The sequence below is a fragment of the Mytilus galloprovincialis genome, chromosome 8 (genome assembly GCF_965363235.1).
Source record: "Mytilus galloprovincialis chromosome 8, xbMytGall1.hap1.1, whole genome shotgun sequence".
Lineage (NCBI taxonomy): Eukaryota > Metazoa > Mollusca > Bivalvia > Mytilida > Mytilidae > Mytilus > Mytilus galloprovincialis.
In genome coordinates, this window is record NC_134845.1 from 31,583,584 (window position 1) to 31,597,030 (window position 13,447).

Below are 13,447 nucleotides of genomic sequence, written 5' to 3' on the forward strand. Positions count from 1 at the left end.
TTGAAAGATTAAAATCAGATATCTTGAAAGGAAGACTTGAATGTTAAAGGGGAATAACTCTTTCTAGTCAAGTACAGGGCATGGTTTTTTTTTAATTTAAAAAAGAGGTTAGTGAAAGCATATTATACGAATTTGCATGAATATTTTTAAAAGTTAAAAATAAACATCCTTGAATGGGACATTTATAACTTGACATATTTTGTTCTCACTATATATAGTGTTATCTGTACATCAAGTCACATTCATAGGAGAGAAAAGTTGTAGTTGGTAGCTGCATTAAGGTAAATCAAGCTAAAGTCAGCAGTTCCTTTGAATGTATTTTCTGATTAACCTTCATCAAAACCATTCAACGCAAAGTTTTGGATCTAAATATGCATATATATATAGGAAAGAGTGACGAAAGTCCCAAAGGGACAGTAAAACTCATAAATCGAAAACCAACGGACAACGCTATGGCTGAAAATGAAAAAGACAAACATACAAACAATAGTAAACACGACATAACATAGAAAAGACTAAGCAACACGAACCCAACCAAAAACTGGGGGTGATCTCAGGTGCTCCGGAAGGGTAAACAGATCCTGCTCCACATGTGGCACCCGTTGTGTTGCTCATGTTATTACAAACCCGATAAATAGTATAATTCGGTAGGTCACATTCATGAAAGGGACGGGGATTGTAGTTGCGACGGGTACCACGCATGGAGCAGAATGTGCTTTCTCTTCCGGAGCACATGATACCATCCCCATATTTTGGTCGGTTTCATGCTCGTAAGGCCTCAGTTTTCTATGTTGTTTTGTGTACTGTTCTTTGTGTTTGTGTTTGTCTTTTTTAGTCATGATGTTGTCAGTTTATTTTGTACTTATTTAAGATAGTATAAAGACATTAATCGTAATAAGTTAAGTTATAAATTTTGCGAAGCATTTATGTTCAAAATATTTCTCATTTATATATATTTTAATATTATTTCTATGTGTACTGTTATGTTAAATGTATAGGAAATAGCTTGCGTGTAATTTCGCCATTTTGATTTGACAGCTCTTTGTTGCACATCATTTGTAACAAAGAAGTTCATTATGTTTGGTAAAACTACGGAAATTAAACATCGGTAAATAAAAAAAACATATATAAACTGTATAATTACATCCTTCCAAGACAAAAATAAAACATGTGATTTTTATTTCTACGTTTAAACTCATTAGCGCATAACTATTGAAAATATATCAAGAAGGGAGGAACTCACTAATAATTGTAAGATTAACGTACAAAAGGAGTTCTTTTTATACAAATTAAGGACATTTATTGGTTATCGGTGCTTTCTATAGCTATCTTCTTCATCATGTGCCTCAGTCATGTGCACATCATTCAGCTTTAGAAATGCAGCCTTATGATGGTGAAGTTAAAATCATATAATGTAAAAAGTATCTCTTGTTATTAAAACTAAACAAAAACTAACGGTCATGTATGTTTGTTTTTTTTCATTTATTGTCATGCGTGTTCAGGAGGATAACAAGCTAACGTTTCGGAAGTTTCAATGTATACCGCCATCTTGCATTGTACAATAGAAGTACGCAAGTGGTCTAATTCTTTGCCTCAATCTGAAATTTTGAGACAGATTTACAATTTATTTGTAAGACTGTTTATGTGCATGTAGGAAGAAAAATAAGTGATTTGTTGTATCATCCTTTATGCGAAGAGCAGACACCAAATATTTGGGTTTTTCAGAATAAATTTGTCAACATAGTCATTAAAGTGGAGATAACTCTTATAGTAAACATATTATACTGGAATGATAGTGAAATCTGTCTTTTTTTACTTGTAGCTAGATAACAAGTTCAGTGACACCATTTTGTCTTTTTCTTTCCCAAAGCATATTATAAAACCTATGTGCTCATATTTTATTTCAAAATTCTATCTCATAGATATTTTTGTTTATTGTCATGAACAATCTATGCAAATTAGGGAAATGTTGCACGACTTGTATCTCAAAATATATCACGGTGACCCATTCTTCTTATTATATTTTTGGCAGATAATATTTTTTGCAAACGTTCATATAAAGAGCGTGGCATTATGCAATAGAATTTCTTATGAAAGAAGCAACATTCATGGCTATTTGTTTTCTTAAATGTACCAAATAAACCGTTATTACAATCACGCGTTTCAAAGTCCGTCTGTCAGTGTTACATATATTGTTACATTTAAAAATATGCTAAACATGTACCATGATTTTATTCCGATCTTCAACAAATTGTGTACAATGATTCTTCGTGAAAAATAATGCTATATGTCACCGGGACATATGTCAAAGTACATAGTAAAATTACTGTTTCAGAATTCCCCCTGTATCCTTGCAATCTGTGAATACGGTAACGCGGGTTCCTTTATGTGCGATATCGTCTTTCTGGATTGTGTGTGGTGTATGTTTATGAAAGTGTATGTGGTTTGCGATCTAAATGGGGTACAACGCTGTTTCCAGTTAAAAGCAAGGTCGCGTGATATTTCGGATTGCGTTGACATGTTCCTCTTTGATGGTTACGGATGTACTTTACACTGTTTGGTATAGTTATAAAAATATATGGAACACAACTGTTTTAACTTTCGCATTCTCCATAATAAGAGCAACCTAGCTGTGTGTTTAATATTTAATCATTCTCAAATATTGACATTTATCTTAATCCACCAGCTTTCTGCTTATTCATATACTTAAATTATAACGCGTCTAAGTTACCAAAACCTCAAGAGACGAGTACCATCTATTTCTATATAATTAATTTGTCAAAAACATGAAACTAAAAAGGAAATTTTAGTATTTCTTAATGACAAAATAATGTAGGAGACATTGAGATTATTTAATATAGAGGGTCTTTAAGGGGGTGAAGTAGTTTATCATTGGATTGTAACACTGTTTGACGTACAAAACCATACCAACTGTATCTTCTTGAAGTGTAAAAAATCTTAAAAATGGGTTGCTTAGATTTCCTAACCTATAAATTGTATCATGTTTAAATAATTTTCAAAATGTATAAAATTTAGATAAACCCCCTTACAGACAAGACTATACTTATCAGCAAGGCATCTACTCATCTCTAGGTAACCGTAATCGGGTGCTATATTTTATACTGACTAACTTCTTTAGAATAAACACTATAAACAAATACGTGCGTGTATTTTGGATGTTATATATGATAAGACCCATCTGTATGTCCGACCCTTGATGTGCAGTTGATCCTTATTTATAATATAATTGTTTAGATAAAGGGACTTAACGTGTGAGATATTGGTTTGTAATGGGGAATCAATTCCTTGTCAATGGATTGTTTAAATCAAAGGATCAAGATTTTTGGTAAAATTAAAAGTAATAAAACATCATTAGGATTACAATTGTCAAATTATATTATTCAATGTAAACATTCTACACTACACAGGGACATGATAAGTAGAACCAATCTTGAACAGAAACCATCTTTATGTCTACTTAACAGTGGAGCTCCCTTTTAGATCTATGACCGTATTTCAAATTGATAAATGTAAGGGTTCTTTTTTTTGTGTCCCTCGGTTTTCATGAAATGTGTAAAAATGTTGAAATTTATGCAAATACTTTCAAAAAGACTTAACTTTAACAGCTTCATATGTTTCGTCAATCCTCAACCCAAAAGACTGCTAAGCAGGGGATGGAGTTCCCCGTTAGATTAAGTGCGATTTTTGTTTTGGAGAAATGTAAGTTTTGAAGATATGTCAATGTTACACCATACACTCACACAGAACGTTCATTTTTCAGTACGGGAGTCAATTCTATCTCATATTTTCAAGATTTAGACATTTTCGGTTTGATAAAGGGTTTAGCTAAAATGATTTACTAGATAATCTCAAATTAAATAATTGTCTAACAACTGCATCAACTTCATGTTTTCACGTTTGTTATGGCGGGCGTTACCAGTGATCATGGACTTACAAGCAAAATATAATGTAAATACAATTAATAACACGAAAAATGATTGATAATTATTATATTTAATGATAATTAAATGTTGGTGGACATGTTGTCAGATGATTACAGCATGATATATCATACCTGATATAACCTGCATGTCTACCTGGGCAGGTTACCTTTGATCTAATATTACAGGTAGGTTTGATGACATTATTAATAATTATTGAATTGATCATCGCATTTATCACAAGTTTGGTCATAGTTGAGAATCCTTTATTATGTAAAAAAAATGTTCGGACTCATAAAAATATAATAATACACTACATACCGAAAACATTGCATTTTGTCATGATTCAAAAACTATACTCTGTTTTATATCAAATACTAGAAAATAGACCTTTGTTGCAACTGTGAGAAATTACAGGTCTATAGGCGTCTTTGCCTTAAAAAAAAGTCTGCACATTCTCTAGAAAAAAGCCATATAAACACTTGTATATATTTTTGTTAGTTGTGGAAAAAAAATCTATTCAGATGAATCTTATGGTAAAACATCATATATAAGACATATAAGATATAAAAATATGTAAATACGCATATTCGCATGATGTGTGACAAAATCCATTTTATTAAATTGCGATTAATTACTGAAATCTTGAAAATATATTGAAAATATCAATTACGATATTCTGCAAATAAAAATATGAAAATATGAAATAAAATAATTTTGGGCCAATTTGACAAGTGTCAACTTTTAAATGAAACGGAATCTTCATTTCATGTAATTTTTATCTTTCTTTTTTTAATTAAAATTTGATACGAATATATATAGCGGCAACATTTGGGGTAAAATAATTCCAAGTACTTTTAATTTTAATATAAGATTTCAAAAACAAAATTGTAATCTAACTTTCATTTTTATGATTGTTTTATTATAGAATGTGATCGTTAGTTATTTGATACAAACAATTTACTACCCAGGTCAATGATTAAGCCGATCTCTGGGATTGATAAAGGAAGGGGGAAGACGAAAACCACAGAACACAAAGACGAGAGGGAATATTTTACGGATTTTATTATACTATTATATAAAATTTAATTGATACTAAACGCTCAACTCTTTTATAAAGCGCCAAGTGAGTAATAAAATCTTAAATAAAGTTTTTATGTCTAATACATATATTTATAACTCCTTAAATCAAGCTTTGTTGACACGAGTTTTGTATACTTTTAACCCAAGTTTATTCAAAGTCCACGACTTCAAATTATTTAGAATAAAGGATGGTGTGATTATTTATTCGTTCGTATCGCTTTCTCCATCAATCAATTTGACTGAGGTCGGGTCCTGTTTCTCACATTTTATGTGAACCTGCTGATTTTATGTTCCTATACACAGAGAACAAATAGAAAGTTAACAAATTTAACGTAACATGAGATATTTTCAATTACCTTGCACATACATATCTATGAGTAGTGTTTTGAAAATTCGAAGTGCAAAGTTGTCTTGAGTAATGTGCTCAAATATATATATATATATTTTTATATAAACAAGTCTAAATTGAATATATATATATTTTTATTTATTTTACATATAAACGTAAGATAGTCACGTAATTTATTTTTTCTGCTGTTGTTTTTTGATGTTTTTCAGGTATATGCTTAGTGAGATTAGGAAGATCGGGAATGGATCAAGCCGGAGACAATTGATTTTTTGACTTAATGGAGTATGGCAATTATCATAGAGGATGAACTTTTCGACTCTTTATAATAACACAATATTGCAGTGGTTGTGTCTAGTTATATCGTGAACTGTTATTGCGATTAAACGTTTTTCCGAATGCTTTTAAATTGAGGATGAAACATTCTTATATAAATACTTGATGCTGATTTGAAACAGACAGTGCTAGTTTTTACACATCTTATAAAATGCTGATATCTTGATGGTGGACGTTTACTAACAAAGAAAGGAGAAAACTTTAATTCAACTGTAAAAGCATATAGATATATGCGTTTCCAAAGACTAATTTCTTTTTAATGCATTTTGATATTTTTCATTGTTTGTTAGTATAAACTTTAATAAAACAGTTGTCACAGTACTGGTGCAGTGGCGGGATCTGGCAAGATGACAGGGGGTTATGACCCTATAATTCTACGTTAAACCATATGTCAAAATATTCTACTGTGGTACCACAGGGAAGTTGTGTTTTTAGCTCACCTGGCCCAAAGGGCCAAGTGAGCTTTTCTCATCACTTTTCGTCCGGCGTCCGGCGTTAGCTTTTACAAAAATCTTCTCCTCTGAAACTACTGGGCCAAATCAAACCAAACTTGGCCACAATCATCATTGGGGTATCTAGTTTAAAAAATGTGTGGCGTGACATGGTCAACCAACCAAGATGGCCGCCACCGCTAAAAATAGAACATAGGGGTAAAAAACAGTTTTTGGCTTATAACTCAAAAACCAAAGCATTTTGAGGAAATCTGACAGGGATAAAAATGTTTATCAGGTCAAGATCTATCTGCCCTGAAATTTTCAGATGAATCGGTCAATCGGTTGTTGGGTTGCTGCCCCTGAAATGGTAATTTTGAGGAAATTTTGCTGTTTTTTGTTATTATCTTGAATATTATTATAGATAGAGATAAATTGTAAACAGCAATAATGTTCAGCAAAGTAAGATCTACAAATAAGTCAACATGACCAAAATGGTCAGTTGACCCCTTTAGGAGTTATTGCCCTTTATAGTCAATCTTTAACCATTTTTCATAAATCTAAGTAATCTTTTACAAAATCTCCACTGAAACTACTAGGCCACAATCATCTTTGGGGTATCTAGTTTGAAAAATGTGTCCGATGACCTGGCCATTCAATCAAGATGGCCGCCACGGCTAAAAATAGAACATAGGGGTAAAATGCAGTTTTTGGCTTATAACTATGAAACCAAAGCATCTAGAGCAAATCTGACAAGAAGTTAAATTGTTAATCAAGTCAATATCTATCTGCCCTGAATTTTTCAGATGAATTGGACAACTGGTTGTTGGGTTGCTGCCCTCCAATTGGTAATTTTTAAAGAAATTTTGCCGTTTTTGGTTATCTTGAATACTATTATAGATAGCGATAAACTGTAAACAGCAATAATGTTCAGCAAAGTAAGATCTACAAATAAGTCAACATGACCTAAATGGTCAATTGACCCCTTAAGGAGTTATTGCCCTTTATAGTCAATTTTTAACAATTTTCATTAATTTGGTAAATTTATGTAAATTTTTACCAAATATAGTTCTCTGTTACTAATGGGCAAAGTTCATTATAGATATAATTGTAAGAAGCAAAATCGTTCAGTAAAGTAAGAACTTCAAACACATCACCATCACCAAAATACAATGTTGTCATGAATCCATTTGTGTCCTTTGTTTAATATGCACATAGACCAAGGTGAGCGACACAGGCTCTTTAGAGCCTCTAGTTTTATAAACGGCTTTCTCTTGTTTACCAGAGCAGCCGGTTCATCACTGTTACCAGTTTTGAATTTTATCCTCCGAGTACCGAGGAAGCGTTATTCAAGTTATGGCCTAGCGTCAGTGTGGGGTCGTGCTCCTCGTTCATTCTAATTTTCCTTAGAGAAACTTTTTTTACTTCTGTTACCAGAAGGACACCTACTTGCCAATATTAAAAATGCCTGCGGTTTGTATCGTCTTGCCAGGCCTCGTTTACTGTTTTTTCCCCTGTGGCCGATTTGATTCCATATTAGATTTCTTGAATTATTTAGTATTAGGAGTTGCGGAATGATTGCCTATGAGACAACTCAACTGTTAAACAACGCTGATATTATTATCTATAGGTAACCGTTCGACCTTCAACAATGAGCAAAACCGTTACCATATGCGGCCTGTTTTATTCCACACAATATTTCTTGAATTATTTTAATCTTTAATTAACACATTGAATAGAACCCTGGCAATTATTGAACACCATGCGTTGACCTATCTTTTGGTATATTGCTGTTATTTGATTGTTGGCTCGTTGGCGTGTATTCCATAGCTCTGTTTATGTATACAATAACTGCTCTGAAAATTATCAAACAAAGGAAACATTGAATGTACGAACTTGTCTTGATGTGAAGCAAATAAAAAAAAATCGATCAATTTTGAAATCAACAATATTTTGTAATAGAAAATCTACAGTACAGTGTTACAGTGTTATTACTGAAATACATAAATTAACAGGGAAATGCCCAAATACGTTAAAACAAATTAAATACTGTTTTTACATTTCTTAAGCATGTGTTGGTTCTTTTTGTTATATCCATTCAAACCATATAATCTGCTTTATCTTACCTTCTATACATCAGTCTAGGAATATGATTTGTTAAAAGCAACCGCGTGGAGAATATATAGGTTGTTAATGTAAATAAACTCTATTTAGTAGAAACATTTTCATCTCCTTATTAGGACCTCACACTATCTACTCTTATTTGTTGGCTTCATTTTCATTTTTAATTTAAGTATAATCATGTAATAAGAATTCGTTAACAACAAAACTGCATTGAATGTCTAGACAGGACAAGGAGGCTGAGGATTTATAAAATGTCCGCTTCCAATGTTGAGTAAGTGTGTTTCTTTGTCATATCTATAAAATTTAGAAGCCTCTCTTTTGAACATTTAGATGTCTCCACCCCTATATATCAAAACTTTCAAATATTAATTTCAAAACTTGATAAATCCCCGAAAGTTACAAACATGTATAAGTTTGTTAAAGTGCCTTAAAAAATCAACTTAACGATGTTTGAGTAGCTTCGTAACTTCCTCAACCCTTTTCAATATTTTTCCTCCCCGAGCGAGGCTGAAACCTGTACTTTTTGTTTCTAACTTCTACGACAACACCGCCTAGCATTGCGCAGAGACCTTATCCCCTCCTCTAACTCTAGCTAATACAAAATAAGCTTTCGTTTCGGGAGGTGTTACCTTCTCGTAGGAATGAAACAAGGATCTCTGATACAATACACGAAGTATTCTCTTTAGTGTACAGAAATGATCATCTACTCATCTCTTCAGTATAATTAATAGTAATATAAGTTATGAAATCAATATTAAATTGTTGTTTGTAGTATCAAAATTAAGTATACAATCTTCAGCTACCCCCTCCCACAGACAATTGTTGGACAGTGGTAAAAGTTATTTGATATCTGCTTCAACATTGCGTCGTTGTGAATGATTAAACAACGGTCGTCTTGGTTTTATCATCAAGAAACTACTCATCCCATCAAATGATTGCATTGCACTTTAGTTTTATAAATAATATTAAAAGTATCGTTATCAGTTTCTGCATGTGCAGCTGAATTTCTAGAAAGTTGCATTGAAAAATGATGTTTTCTACGATAATAGAACAGTACCCCAATATAGAAAGAAGGTACCTTCAGAAGAACAATAATCTTTACCTGTTTATCGTGTCTGTCGAACACAAACATTATTATCTAAAGATATAAAAGACCAAACTCATCATTAAAAACCAAACAAAAAAGCAGAAGAACAAGATTTATTAAAATTTGTTTACCTCACTGCAAACCTAATTGAATATCCGTGAATAAGAGTTTATGTAGAACATTGAACGGAACTAAGGAAAACTAATGTAAAACACTCGGACATTACGGTATGGGTTTTGTTCATTGTTGAAGGTCGTACGGTGACCAGTAGTTGTTAACTTCTATGTCATATGAACTCTGGTCGGGAGTTGTGTCATTGGCAATCATACCACATCTTCCAATTTTTATATTTCATATTTATTAACAACATAAAACTGAATTCTCATAAAATTCATATGGAAGAAATTTAATGTAATTTATCAATGCCTTAAATGTGTAAAAAATAAATGAATAAAAATAAATTAACACGAATATAATGAATACTACTTCAAAGAAACTGAAAACAATTGATAATGTGTTTGCTAAATAAAGTCGCTTTAATCACAAGGAAAAGGGGGAAATACCTGAAACTGAAAGATAAATAGCAATAGAGCTAATAGTAAACTACATGTCACATTCTGTAAACGTCAAGGAAAGCGAAAATTTAGCATTACAGAAAAATGAATGATAAACAGTATAATAGAAAAAAGAAAAACCCACCCACCAACACCATTGGTAATTTAATGTTAAATCTGTAACAATGACTGCCTAAAAGAGATAAAAGTTAATAATCAATATATAATATGTATAGCCTATATGAGTATTGTAAAATTATGTATTATTAAACCGGATAAAAAATAAATGTATGCTCAATGGTGTATGTCACAACTCAAAATATCCATTTTAGCTTATACACTCTAAGCCTATAAAACGCTAGTTTCGCTAAAAAATCAATCAGTTTTTCGATGTATGATCAAAATCAAAATCAAAATTTGATTTAAGTACACAATTAATCATGTCGTTTTATTGTAGTATTGGAAAATGAGTTTACAAACGACTTATTTTGATTTGATAAATAGGATGTTATACAAAATATATCAGTAAATGAACTGTAACTGATCTTGACACTAAATATTATGTTACTTATCGGGTACCTTAAAATACCCTAGGGATTTATTTCACGTAAATTGACTGTCAAAAACTAAATTTATTTTACCTATTAACAAAATTTATTACATGGAAATCATTGTAATTTATGTTTTGATTGATTTTGATTATATTTGACATTTTACAGAATTGACAGAAACATAAAATCTCATTCTTTATTAATTAAACCACGTTTTTATATATTTGAGGTGTCTGTATATACATTAAATTATAATGAATATGATTTTTTTCAGTCTTCAAGGGTGTTGTTTGCTTATTGTTTATGGCGGTTATTCGTGTATAAAGAAACGAACTAATTTGAATGATTTCAGATGAATTGTATAGTTCAAAACAAACATGGAAGTGAAATAAGTAAATTAACATAAATAAATAGAACAAAATAATAAATGTAAATAAGGAATCTACCCAATAATGGCGACATCGCACAGAAATGCTCAAGGTTATTAGACTTGCATTATTAAGTTCATCCACATTTCCTTTCGTCTTCAAAAAATGTTTTAGTCTAATGGTGGGTGCGTTTTTTTGTCTTCCATTTTTGTGTCAAGTTTTTTGTTGTTATATATTGTTGTCGAAATCAAATAGTCCTAAAATGTCTTCGTAAATTTTGTATTTTGACTGCTACCATTATAAACAACAGCCTTTTCTTTTGAAATGGTAGGGTCCATGGGTAAATAGAATAAAAGATTACAGCCAGAATCTCGTCATCTGTTACAGTGATTAATTGAATGAAGACAAGGAACCCCCTCTTATGATCTACGCACATTAACCATAATCAAATGAAGTAAGAAGAAATCCCATAAATAAGACGTGTATAATAGGAAGTCCACTGGATTTTAGGCTGAATGGACAATTTACGTCTCGGCGATTAATTGGAATCGAAATTGATCTCACATAAACACCCGAAATATCCCCCTTTTAACTGTAATTTGCATATTTCCCTTTATTTCGTAATGTATTTACCTGTCCGTCTGTAATCTATTAAAAGAAAACATTTTCTATAGAAATCTCGTATAATGTGTTAAACCCCGACACATTAACCTCGTCTGTGGAGTTAAAACAGGCTTTGGTCAGTTAATGTGACTTTAATAATAGAGGTGCCAAACTTTTGTTTAATATGAATGTCATAATGTGACTAAAGTTCAAAATATTTTCACTTCAGTTACACCGAGTAAGAAAATATTACATAAATGCTGAAATTCTGATTATTTCACAGGTCTCTAACTCATTTACTACAACAAATAAATGAATATACATGTTTTCAACAATATTGAAATAAACCGGAATGTACGTTCTACATGAGGAGACAGAAAGTTTTTTTTTTCTCGAAATATGACCTTCATTGCATTCAAAAGTTGTTAGATATTTCCACAGCCGCAGCATACCTCTGCCTACAATAAGCAGTGGCTGATCCAGGGGGGGGGGGGGGGGTTCCGGGGGTGCGCACCCCCCTTTATTTTTGCCGATCAATGCATTTGTATCGGGACATATGTTTTGCACCCCCCCTGCACCCCCCCCTTTGCCCTGGGTTAGCACCCCCCCTTTCGAAAATTCCTGCATCCGCCCCTGATAAGCACTTTACACATAACAATATCTACATATATAAAAACAAAATGGAGGGGGTTTATAGGCTTTCTTTTCGAAATTGTATCTTGCGGTTATGTCTTGTCATAAGCCAACATGTTCACACCCAGTCTTAATATGTTTATTATTTACTATAATGAAACAGTTAAAGAACATGTCAAAGTTAACCATACAACAATGACAAAAAAAAAAACAACTTGTCATGACATTTGAAAGTAATCGGAATTCATTGACCAATCACAACTTTCAAAATAATTCTCACTGTAACTTCCGAATTGTTTTAATATCCGGTCTGTTGTTTCCCTTTCACTTGCTTTAGATAATGATGGCTATAATAGGTAACAGTGACACGAGTGACAGCCACAATGTTATTCCTCACGGCATCGTAACATCATTTTTAACGGGTGTTTAGTAAACATTATTGTGTGATTTCAATCTGTAAATCAACAGGGAGTCAATTATTTTACTGAAACTATTTTTTTTTAAATTTAGGATATTAAAACTAATTATTGAACTCTTGTCTACTTTTTTTATTCCCAAAAACTAACAAAGTGTCAAATTGGAAATTTAGATTAAAAGATACATGCTCAAAATAAGTTTTCAACCTTACGTAAGCTGGTACGACACAAATCGCTTATTTCTGAAAGCTGAAAATAATTTGCAGAGCATGAAAGGATCTTAATATATTAGAATAGTAAAATTAATATCCGATAAACTTGGCAGCATGTTTCAATAAAAGATGATTCTCATTTAAGCAAACCGAAACAAAGTTCCACTCAAAATATAAAGAATACCATATGTAAACTCGGGGCCCTTAATAGCTTGCTTTTTGGTGTGAACCAAGGCTCTGTGTTGAAGACCATATATACTTTGACCTATAATGGTTTACTTTAACAAATTGCGACTTCGATGGCGAGTTGTCTCATTGGCACTCATACTACATCTTCTCACATTTATCAACCTTAAATTGTCATGCTGCTGCACATCGCCTATTCTAGACGAAAACTTATATATAGTAATGGTTAAACTGACTTGCCCATTGTACCCTCTTGTTGCATATTTGTGTTTTACTGCCATGAATTTCGATCTGTTGCATGCCGAACATTACAAGACCTATATTGCTAAATATAATCGGTGTACCCATTACACTACCCTTTAACTAAAAGTTTGAATGAAAATGATGGAAGAAATGAATTGAACGAACAATACATGAATAATAAGAGGTTTGGATGAGAAACAATGAATTTATAAAGATAATGCCTATTTCATTTGCACATCAATCAATTAAAATCAAATGGAAACTAAACATTATTAGAGGAATTCGGACATATCTATGTCAAATACACGTTGGTAAAATATTCCCTAAATGGGC